The sequence below is a fragment of the Capsicum annuum genome, chromosome 4 (assembly GCF_002878395.1).
Source record: "Capsicum annuum cultivar UCD-10X-F1 chromosome 4, UCD10Xv1.1, whole genome shotgun sequence".
Taxonomy (NCBI): domain Eukaryota; kingdom Viridiplantae; phylum Streptophyta; class Magnoliopsida; order Solanales; family Solanaceae; genus Capsicum; species Capsicum annuum.
In genome coordinates, this window is record NC_061114.1 from 157,538,011 (window position 1) to 157,548,372 (window position 10,362).

Below are 10,362 nucleotides of genomic sequence, written 5' to 3' on the forward strand. Positions count from 1 at the left end.
AACTAAAATAAAATAGCTCTTATCTATGGGTATCTTATTATAAGACATCCACAGGTTGTTTATTGAGAATATTTGCTTCTTGTCTACCGACACATGTAGTTTTAGTCTTAAAGTCAAGTTAGATGGCTCATAACTTATCAAGCTATGCAGTTCAAAAACCATCCTTTCCAGTTTTTCATGTTCTAACAATGTATGTGGTCTGAAATGAGTATTACTTAACAAAGTCCTTAGATATTTGTCTTGAGAAGGCGAGGCCTCATCCTTGTATTTTCCTTTTCCTGCATGCATACTGAAACAAGAATCGTTAGTTGGTTCATATAATCAGTCCAATAAGCTGATCTGCTAAGTTATTATCTTTACCTTTAATATGTTCTAACACAATGTTATAAATTGAAGTGGCATATTGAAAATTCAACCACCTTCGTTTACTACTATTCTTTTCTTTTATTTTCTGATAGAATTTTATTATAGCCTCACAGTCTATTCTTACTAAGATTTCAGGCTTGTTCAATATGAAAGTCTAAAACTGTTTAGACTGTAGATTACCGCTAATGTCTCTGCGTCTATACTACTCATATTAACTTTTTCTTTATACTTACCACTTTTATAAGACCAAATTTTTCATCCTTTTTATCATTGTATTTATTAGGTTTTGCCTTTAACACTGCCCCATCCATCGAGGCTTCCATCCGTTTCAACGATTAGATAATCTGTTTCTAACGGCATGGCCAAGTCTGGGATATCTTGTATCATGCGTTTAAGTTTTTTCACTAATTTTATGTCTTCAATATTAAAAGTCTTTTGGCCCGTAGATCCAGTTTTGGAATATAGTGGCCCTGCTACTTTCCCAAAATCTTTAATAAAATTTCTAGCACGATTTAGTAATCCAAAAAACTTTTGTAAATCCTTAGTTTTATCTTATTTGTCTGGAATTTCTAGAACTTTTTTAGCTATATGCGGTTGTCACTTTTTTTTGCCGTCTCCAATGACTACTCCTTGAAAGTTGATACTATTTTTACATAGTTCCATTTTCTTTTTACTTATTGTAATTCCATTATCTACAAATAATTTAAAGACTTGCTTTAAATGTCCTAAATGTTCTCACATATTCTTACTGAAAACTAGAATATTATCTACATAAACTATTATAAAGTTTGTATAGCTCCCAAAAATACCATCCATTCTTCTTTGGAAGATTGGTGGTGCTGTCTTTAGCCCAAATGGCGTAACTAGCCATTCAAAACATTCTTCTAGACATGTGAAGGTTGTCCATTCAATGCTATTTTCATGCATTTTAATTTGCCAGTATCCATACTTACAGTCAAACTTGTTGAATACCTTTCTTTCTTGTATTCTATTTATTAGTTCTGTTTTTATATCCATCCATGGTAGTATTATCACTAAGTCTCTTATAATCTATTACCATTCTTGTTTTTTCTCGTATTACTTCACTATGGTTCCTTACCATAAAGGTTGTTGATCTATGTCTTGATTTAGATCTTCTAATTATTCCTAAGTCTAATAGTTCTTTGATTTGTATTTCAAAATCCTTAAGATATTCATTTGTGGCTTCTATAGATGTTGTTTTTATGGTATACTCTGAATTGATTATTTCTAACTTACAGGTGATCTAGTCAGAGTCCTATTTCTACAAGAGTTTTTCTCCAATTATTTCTAATTCTTCTAGAATTTGTATTATTTTTTCTAGATCCTTTTGATCTTTTATCACTCCAATCTGTTGCATTTCTTTCTTAAAGTTGTATAAATTTGTATTTTTTTATTAAAGTGTATTCCTTTTCTAATTGATTAGAATTTCCTAAATTTTGAAGTTCTTCATACATTGTTACCTTTTTATTGTCTTTGCATGTGCAGTTTTCCCCTTTATCACATTCCAGTGATTTATCGGGTTTTATTCTATTTGATTTATTCAAGTTATTTGGGTTATCTTCTTCTGATCCATCCTTAAGATATCAGTATTGAGTTAATGTAGGTTGTGTTATTATCGGTGACTGAGTGATATTGGTAGTGAAAATTATCCAATCTCTAGTGACCAGACAACCTCTGCTATTTTGTACTATAAAATCTAATCCTAATACAAAATCTGCTCTAATATTCTTGTCTCTTACTAGTATTCCATCAAGTTTGTATGTCGGTGTGTAGAATTTCTCGCAAGTGTTTACAAAACTTATTTTTGCTCTAGGTATATATATTTTGTGTAAGTATTAAAGGTTCCATCCATTTGCATAGATTCTTGTGGCTTTGGTAATTCTTTATTTACTCTAGGTGGTAAAATTCTGTTGTTTGATATACTTTTTGTACATCTTGAATCTACTATGGCTAACGTTTCTACTTCATAATCTTGAATTTTTATTCTTGTTAAGACTTTAACTGTACTAATCTTTTTATCCTCATTACATATCATTCCTTTGAATGATATTTTCATTAATTTTTTCTTTTTGTGTTTATTATTTATTATCTCTTCAAATGGCCTATTCAATAGTTCTATTTCTAATTGTCCCTCTTCTTTAACTACCCCTTTTTGTTTCTCAATTGTATTCATTCTTATTTCTAGGTTACTTATTCTTTCTTCTAATTGTAATAATTTTTCTTTTGTTAAATTAGTCATTGGATCATGTCTGTTTAAATTCTCTGTAACTACACTATTTTCTGGCATTTGTACTTCTAAGATCTTTTCTATACAAGCTATGCATCCCTCTATATAACATTTTTTATATTTTGCTCTTTTATTTTTACTCGGGAACCATCCATATTTAAAATACTAGTTACTATCTAGTCCTTTACCTTTTTCAAACTCATGTTCGCAATCTTGTATAATATTTACTAAGCCATGATTGTCTAAATTTATTTTTGCTATTCCTATTTCATTTATAAATTCTTTACCTTCAGTATCTGAAGAATCTTGTTTATCTTCTTCAAATGCTTCCATAATCATTATGGAATATATACTTTCATTATCTGACATAAATTCATCTACATTTATTAAATTTTCATTTACATCTTCTATTAACTGTGCATTTCTTGACCTACTATTATTTCTTTTTGGGCAAATATTTACTAAATAGTCTATACTTCCGCAAGTAAAACATTCTAGTCTATTTTTGTAAGTCCTATTTGTATTATATTTTCTTACAGGTTTCTGCGTATTTAGATATAGTTTTCTTGCTTCTGATTTTCTTAGGTAATACACTTTCCTAGGACAGTAATCTTTTGGGCGATAATCTCTTCTGAATGATGTCTTATATTGTTTCTTTTTATAATCTTGATCATAACATTATGTGGTATATATATTTTTACAAAAATTTGCGTCACTTCTTTTCAATTATTTTTGTATTTGTATATTTGTACATTTCTCTTGCAATACTTCCATTACATCACTACTAAAAAAATAGAAAAACTGACCACAAAAAGCGACCACATGTGGTTGATTTTCCTGCATTTGTGACCAAAAAACTTACCAAAACGCGTGGTCGGAAAAAGCGTGGAAGCTTTTTTTAAACCTAACACGTGTGGTCTTTTTTTTAAAATATATAAATATATATATATATAATTTAATATTATTTAAAAAAAGATTTTAAAAAAATTCAAAAGAAACCGACCACAAGTGGTCAATTTTATTAAAATTAATTAATTAATTTAAATACAAAACCGACCACATGTGGTCAGTTTTATTAAAAATAATTAATTAATTTATAAAAAAACAATCACTTGTGGTTGATTTTATTAAAATTAATTTATTTATTAAAAACCGACCACTAGCAATTTATTTAATAAAATAATTTTGAATTAATTATAGTAAACCGACCACGTGTGGGCGTAACGCCCCGCGAGTACACCCTGGGCGTCACACAGTGCTTACAGTATCGAGGGACCACAAGCTAACCCATGAGCTGGTACCTGCTGTGAGCACTGGATAACATGATCATAAATGCGGAAGAGTACTGTCATGCCATAAGGTTTTAATAACTAAATTCAAAACTAAAATATGATTCTATAGAAATAACTAACTGAATCCGATAAAATACTGATAAATTGGATAACTAACTGTAATGTCTAAATACTGAATAGCTGGCACTAATGTCTGATAAGCCTCTAAAACTGAATGACTGTGAGTTGATGGGACAAGCCCCAACTAACTCCAACTAACTACTAAATAAAGACATGGAATAAAGTAAGCCTGTCCTCGAATTATGAGGACTCACCATTGCTACTGTTGAGGATCTGATAAGTCAAATCGCGAACCAAGAACTGAGCATCAAAACCTATGATATAATACATTATAGTACAAAAGAAAAGGTATGCAATCAGTACTTTAAATATACTGGTATGCTAAATGAGGTAGGCTGATATGCATAGTTTCATAAACAGAACTAATAATTAACTGAATATGCATGTAAAGCATAGAGTACTGAATAGAGAGCATAGAATTTGTAGGTACTGGGAATATGTGGAAATCTGTAAATACTGAGTGTGCATAAAAATCTGTAAATACTGAAGATACGTGAAAATCTGTAGATACTGAGGATGCATGACCAAACATATAACATGAATTGAGTAAAATCTGTAAACTGAAATACTAAAGTAACTGAAATCTGTATGCTTTGGTCAAACAACACTAAGACTCATTAAGCTGAGGGAAAATTGATGGACTAAGCTTACACACTGAACATGAATATCTGATGCATGGAATGTATGACTAAACTGACTCATAATTACATAACTAACATAAACATAATGTGTAACTTAAACTGAGCATGATAGAGAGAAATCTTAAGAAGATTAGTACCTTATACTTAATCTGGATTCACGGAGAAAAGATGAGGGTACTTGGTCCCCATATCTGCTTCTGCCTCCCAAGTGGCTCCCTCAACGGACTAATTTTGCCAAAGAACTTTGACCAATGGGACTTCTTTGTTCCTTAGTCTACAAACTTGATGATCAAGACTTTCGACTGGAACTTCCTCAAAGGAAAGACTATTCTGAATATCTACACTTTCTAAGGGAACAACTATAACTGGATCAATAATGAGACATAGAACACTAGGTGTGCTGAGGCTAAATCTGAAGGCAACTCAAGCTCGTAAGCTACCTTTTTTAAATGAATGAGTATTCTGAAGGGACCGACATATCGGGGACTGAGTTTTCCTTTCTTGCCGAATCTCTTTACTCCCTTAATGGGAGAGATTTTCAAGTACACAAAATCACCGACCTCAAACTCAAGATCCTTTCTCCTCACATCTATATATGATTTCTGTCAGCTCTGGGCAGCCCTAAGCGTTTCTATGATCAACTGAACCTTCTCTATTGCATTAAACACCAAGTCAAGCCCTACTACTACAGTTTTACCTACTTCAAACCTATCAATTGGAGATCTACATCTCTTACCATAGAGAGCCTCAAATACAGCCATACGGATACTAAAATAATAGCTGTTATTATATGAAAATTCAATCAAAGGTAAGTGGTCATCCCAACTACCTTTAAAATCAACCACACATGCTCTCAGCATATCTTCTAAAGTCTGAATGGTTCATTCTGCTTGACTATCTGTCTGAGGGTAGAAAGCTGTACTGAAATGGACTTAGGTACCAAGACCCTTTGGAATGCTTTCCAAAAGTGAGAGGTAAACTAGGTACCACTATCTGAGATGATAGATAAGAGAACACCGTACAACCTAACCAACTCTCTGAGATAGAGTTTGGCATAGTCCTCGGCTGAATAAGAGGTATAGAGTGGCAAGAAATGAGCGGATTTGGTCATTCTATCTACAATAACCTAAATAGAATTATGCTGATAACGAGTACGAGGCTAACCCATCACAAAGTCCATGTTAACTTCCTTCCATTTCCAAGTAGGAATACTGAACTTCTGTATGGACCCACTAGGCTTCTGGTGCTCAATCTTAACCTGCTGGCACATAGAGAATTTAGCTATAAACTCTGCAATATCTCTCTTCATCCTACTCCACTAATAGATCTCCCACAAATTATAGTACATCTTCGTGGCCCCTGGATGAATAGAGTAACGTGCACCATGCATTTTTGCAAGAATTTATTGCCTTAAATCTTCTACACCAGGCACACACAATCTACCCTGACAACACAACACACCACCCCTCCTTGGAAGAAAACCTCCACTTTTTGGCCTCTGATTGATTCTTTCAACTTAACTAGACTGGGATATCTATCCTATTTTTCCTTCACCGCAAAAACTAGAGATGATTCTAACCTAATTTGCACTCATACACTACCTTCTGCTAAATCGAGTAAGCGGACACCTAGTCGGGAAAATTGATGAACTTTCTGAGCTAACTTTTTGTTACCATCCTTAACATGAGCAACACTACCCATAGACAACCTACTGAGAGCATCAACCACAATATTGGCTTTGCCCGGATGATACAGAACACTCATGTCATAATTCTTCAATAACCCTAACTACCTTCTCTGACGCAGATTTAAATTTTTCTGAGAGAACACATACTGCAGGCTCTTATGGTTAGTGAACATATCAACGTGCACCCCATACAAGTAAATGCCTCCAAATCTTTAAGGCAAATACTACTGCTGCTAACTCAAGATCATCAGTCGGATAATTCTTCTCATAGGGTTTAAGTTGTCTGGAGGCATAGGCTATGACCTTACCTCTCTGCATGAAGACATAAACCTACTCTGGATGCATCACAGTACACAACAAACCCATCTGAACCATCTGGCAAGGTAAGAACTAGGGTTGAGATAAGTCGAGTCTTCAACTCCTGAAAAATCTTCTAGCAGGAATCTAACCACTGAAACTTAACTTTCTTCAGAGTCAATTGGATATGGGGGATGAAATAGAAGAAAATTCTTTAACAAACCGATGGTAATAGCCAGCTAAACTAAAGAAACTCCTGATGTCTGATAGAGAGATGGGTCTAGGCCAGTTTCTCACTGTTTTAGTCTTTTGAGGATTAACTTTAATGCCATCACCAAAAATAATATGACCAAGGAAAGCTACTGATCTTAGCTAGAATTCACACTTACTGAATTTAGGAAATAACTGGTGAGCTTTAAGAGTTTGTAACACTATTCTGGGATGGTCTGCATGATTAGTTTCACTACAGGAGTAAACAAGAATGCCATCAATGAAGACTGTGATGAACATATCCAAGTACTGCTTGAACACTCGGTTCTTCAAGTCCATGAAGGATGCTGGGGCATTCATGAGACCAAAGGATATAACTAGACACTCGAAGTGACCATACCGGGTTTGAAAAACTATTTTCAGAATGTCATATTTCTTGTCTCTAAGCTGATGATAGCCTGATCTGAGGACTATCTTTGAAAAATAGCTGGCACCCTAAAGTTTATCAAATAAGTCATCAATTCTAGGAAGTGGATATCTATTCTTAACCGTGACTTTGTTCAACTGATGGTAGTCTATGCACATTTTGAGAAAACTGTCTTTCTTACGCATGAATAGAATAGATGTTGTAACGCCCCAATTTTTCATAATCAAAATGCCACATGATGCTTATGATCCCGAAGTACCACAAGCTAATCCTCTTTTGATAACTGTACTTGGCCACTACATAATAAAATAAAATACAAGCGGAAAACTGGCAGAAACTTACCATAAGGTTCAAAATAGCTAAAATAAACAAATCTGTAAATTAAATACTTATACATCTGTTCAAAAATCCTCTAAATGTCTGAAACGTGGAGTTGATGGGATATGCCCCAACTTACTTCATCTGCTAAAATAAACTGAATATAATAATATATTAGAATGATAACCATCCTCAAAATATGAGGACTCACTGCTGGTCACTGGACTGCTACTATTGATCTGGAACTCGTGTCTTTGAATCCATGGTGTAAAATAAAAAAGAAACACCATAGCGCAAATACGTCAGTACGTTGAAATGTACTGAGTATGTAAATGAGGTAAGGCTAAATGCTGGGGCTTATGCATGAACATAACTTAACAGAATGATATGCAAGAGATGGATTAGCATAAATGGGGAATCTGTAACTATTGAACATACTGTGCATACTGTCACTGAGCATACTAGGACTAACTTTGATAATTGATACTGAAATATACTATAATTCTGGAATTTCTGAACAAACTGAGATTAGAGTATCTGAAGCCACTGAAACTGATAGCAACCCTATCTAACAGGTTGTCTCCGGATCTACTAATAATAAGAATTATTGACAAAATCTGAGATCAACCCCATCTAGCAGGTAGTCTCTGAATCCGTGGATAATAATACTTGATTACCTGAATCTGGGATCGGCCTATCTAGCAGTGGATCTTTGAATTTACAAATAAACATACTTGATGGCCCGTATCTAACAACCTTGAATTATATACACTGAACTGAGCTCTTTATTGAAGTCTGAGACTGATTCTGAAACTGACACTATGGGAAGTAGTCATCTAACCGACATGGCCTTTCTAGCTAAGTTGGGGTCCAACCGTAACCCCAGTTAGAAGGGTGTCAGTACCGTGCCACGGGTAAAGACAACTTTATGTGACCCTCATCTATCAGGTACTTAAATGAGAATCATGAAGTCCTCATCTAACAGGTCAATCCACCTCATCTACCCTCAACTAGCGGGTATGATATCTCAACCTAAGCTAGCTACGTAGTTCTGGAGCACAAGGATTGCTGCTAAGAATCACACCCTCTACTAGTAGGTGAATTCCCATCCTCGAGCTCACTCGATGCTGAGTCCTACTTCCAACTGAAAGACTCTAAACTGATTCTTAGCTGAATTTAGATTGAGTTGAATCTTGTTACTGATTATCTTACTTAACTGATCTGACTGAATTTTACTTGGTTCCGTATATGACAGAATACTACTGAATTCTGTATCTTACTGATCTTTAATGAAATATTGAATGGATACTGAATACTGCTAAGATCTGAACTGAGTACTAAGCTTGATTAGACTGAATACTGAGATTACTGAGTTTTCTTACTGTTCAGTCACTGACTGAGTTCTACTGATCATAGCACGACTGAGATTATCTCGACACTGACTCGGCTCTAGGCACACAGCTATATTTTTTTGGGTACAAGTACCCCTAAGACTCAATAGAAGCAAACTGACAAGACTTGACTCTTTGAATTCACAACCAACATCAACATCACAATAATAGATTCACCCTACACTCAATAAATATCACTTCAAGCACTTGGAAATACTAATATATATTTGCATAGGGAATACAAGCGAATACTTCATAAATTATCCCACACAATCTTGCAATAAACATATGACATGCATTCAAGTGTACACAATTGAGGATTTCATGCTAAGATATCACAAATGACTTTGGCATGTATTATTCAACATATGGAATGCACTTAGTATTTCAACATACACTTGGCATACATTATTCAACACATAAATAGGGATTTATTATTTACATACTACAATGACTTTAATTACTTCACACAAATATTTTATCAAACATGTAGGGAGCATGCTTTAGTTATTCAACAATTACTACTTCTAAATATCATGACTCCATCAACCAATTCATCACACAAGGATTTCATCATGATATGATCATAGTTCAACACATACGGAAAACATGATTATTTTAATGCCAATCAACATATAACAACATCACACTTCACTCATCTTGGCCTTACAACAATTCATTACACCAATTAACATGATTATATAATTTAACATGCTTCTTGAAAAGGCTTTATCATAAACACACTAAGATCAACACATACTATGGTCAAAACTTGAGTCTTTATCATCAAAACATGAACTTAATTTGAACAACATCAAGAACTTCAATTTCAAACCACATAAATCATAAAACTCATAAAAACATAATCTTTGAAATTAAGAAAAATGATTCTTAACCTTCTTAGGTGGAAGGAACCCAAGAATCAATACTTTCATACCTCAAGTTTATGAATTCAGATGAATTCTTGATTCCGAAACTCTATTCGTAAGATTGATAGGTGTTTCTTGTAGCTCTCGCAATGGGGATTCTGAATCTTAAATTATCTTTGAATTCCAGCGGTTGAATTTTAAGGGATCTTGATTTTTGTTTTGGAATTGAGGGGTGTTGTTCTTGATAAATTTATGAAAAAGATTAGTATTTTGACTGAAAACATGTTTAATCCCGTGTTTGTGGGTATATATAGGGGTTGAAGATGACCAAGATGCCCCTAAGAAAATAAATAAAGTCACATCTGTCCCTCAGTTACTGGTTTGATATGCTGAAGTAAATTGGGAATAAATTTTTACTCCAATGTTCAAATTGAATGAAACTAATTGCATTAAAAATAAGACTCAATGAGATTTCATTCGATATATAGAAGCTCTC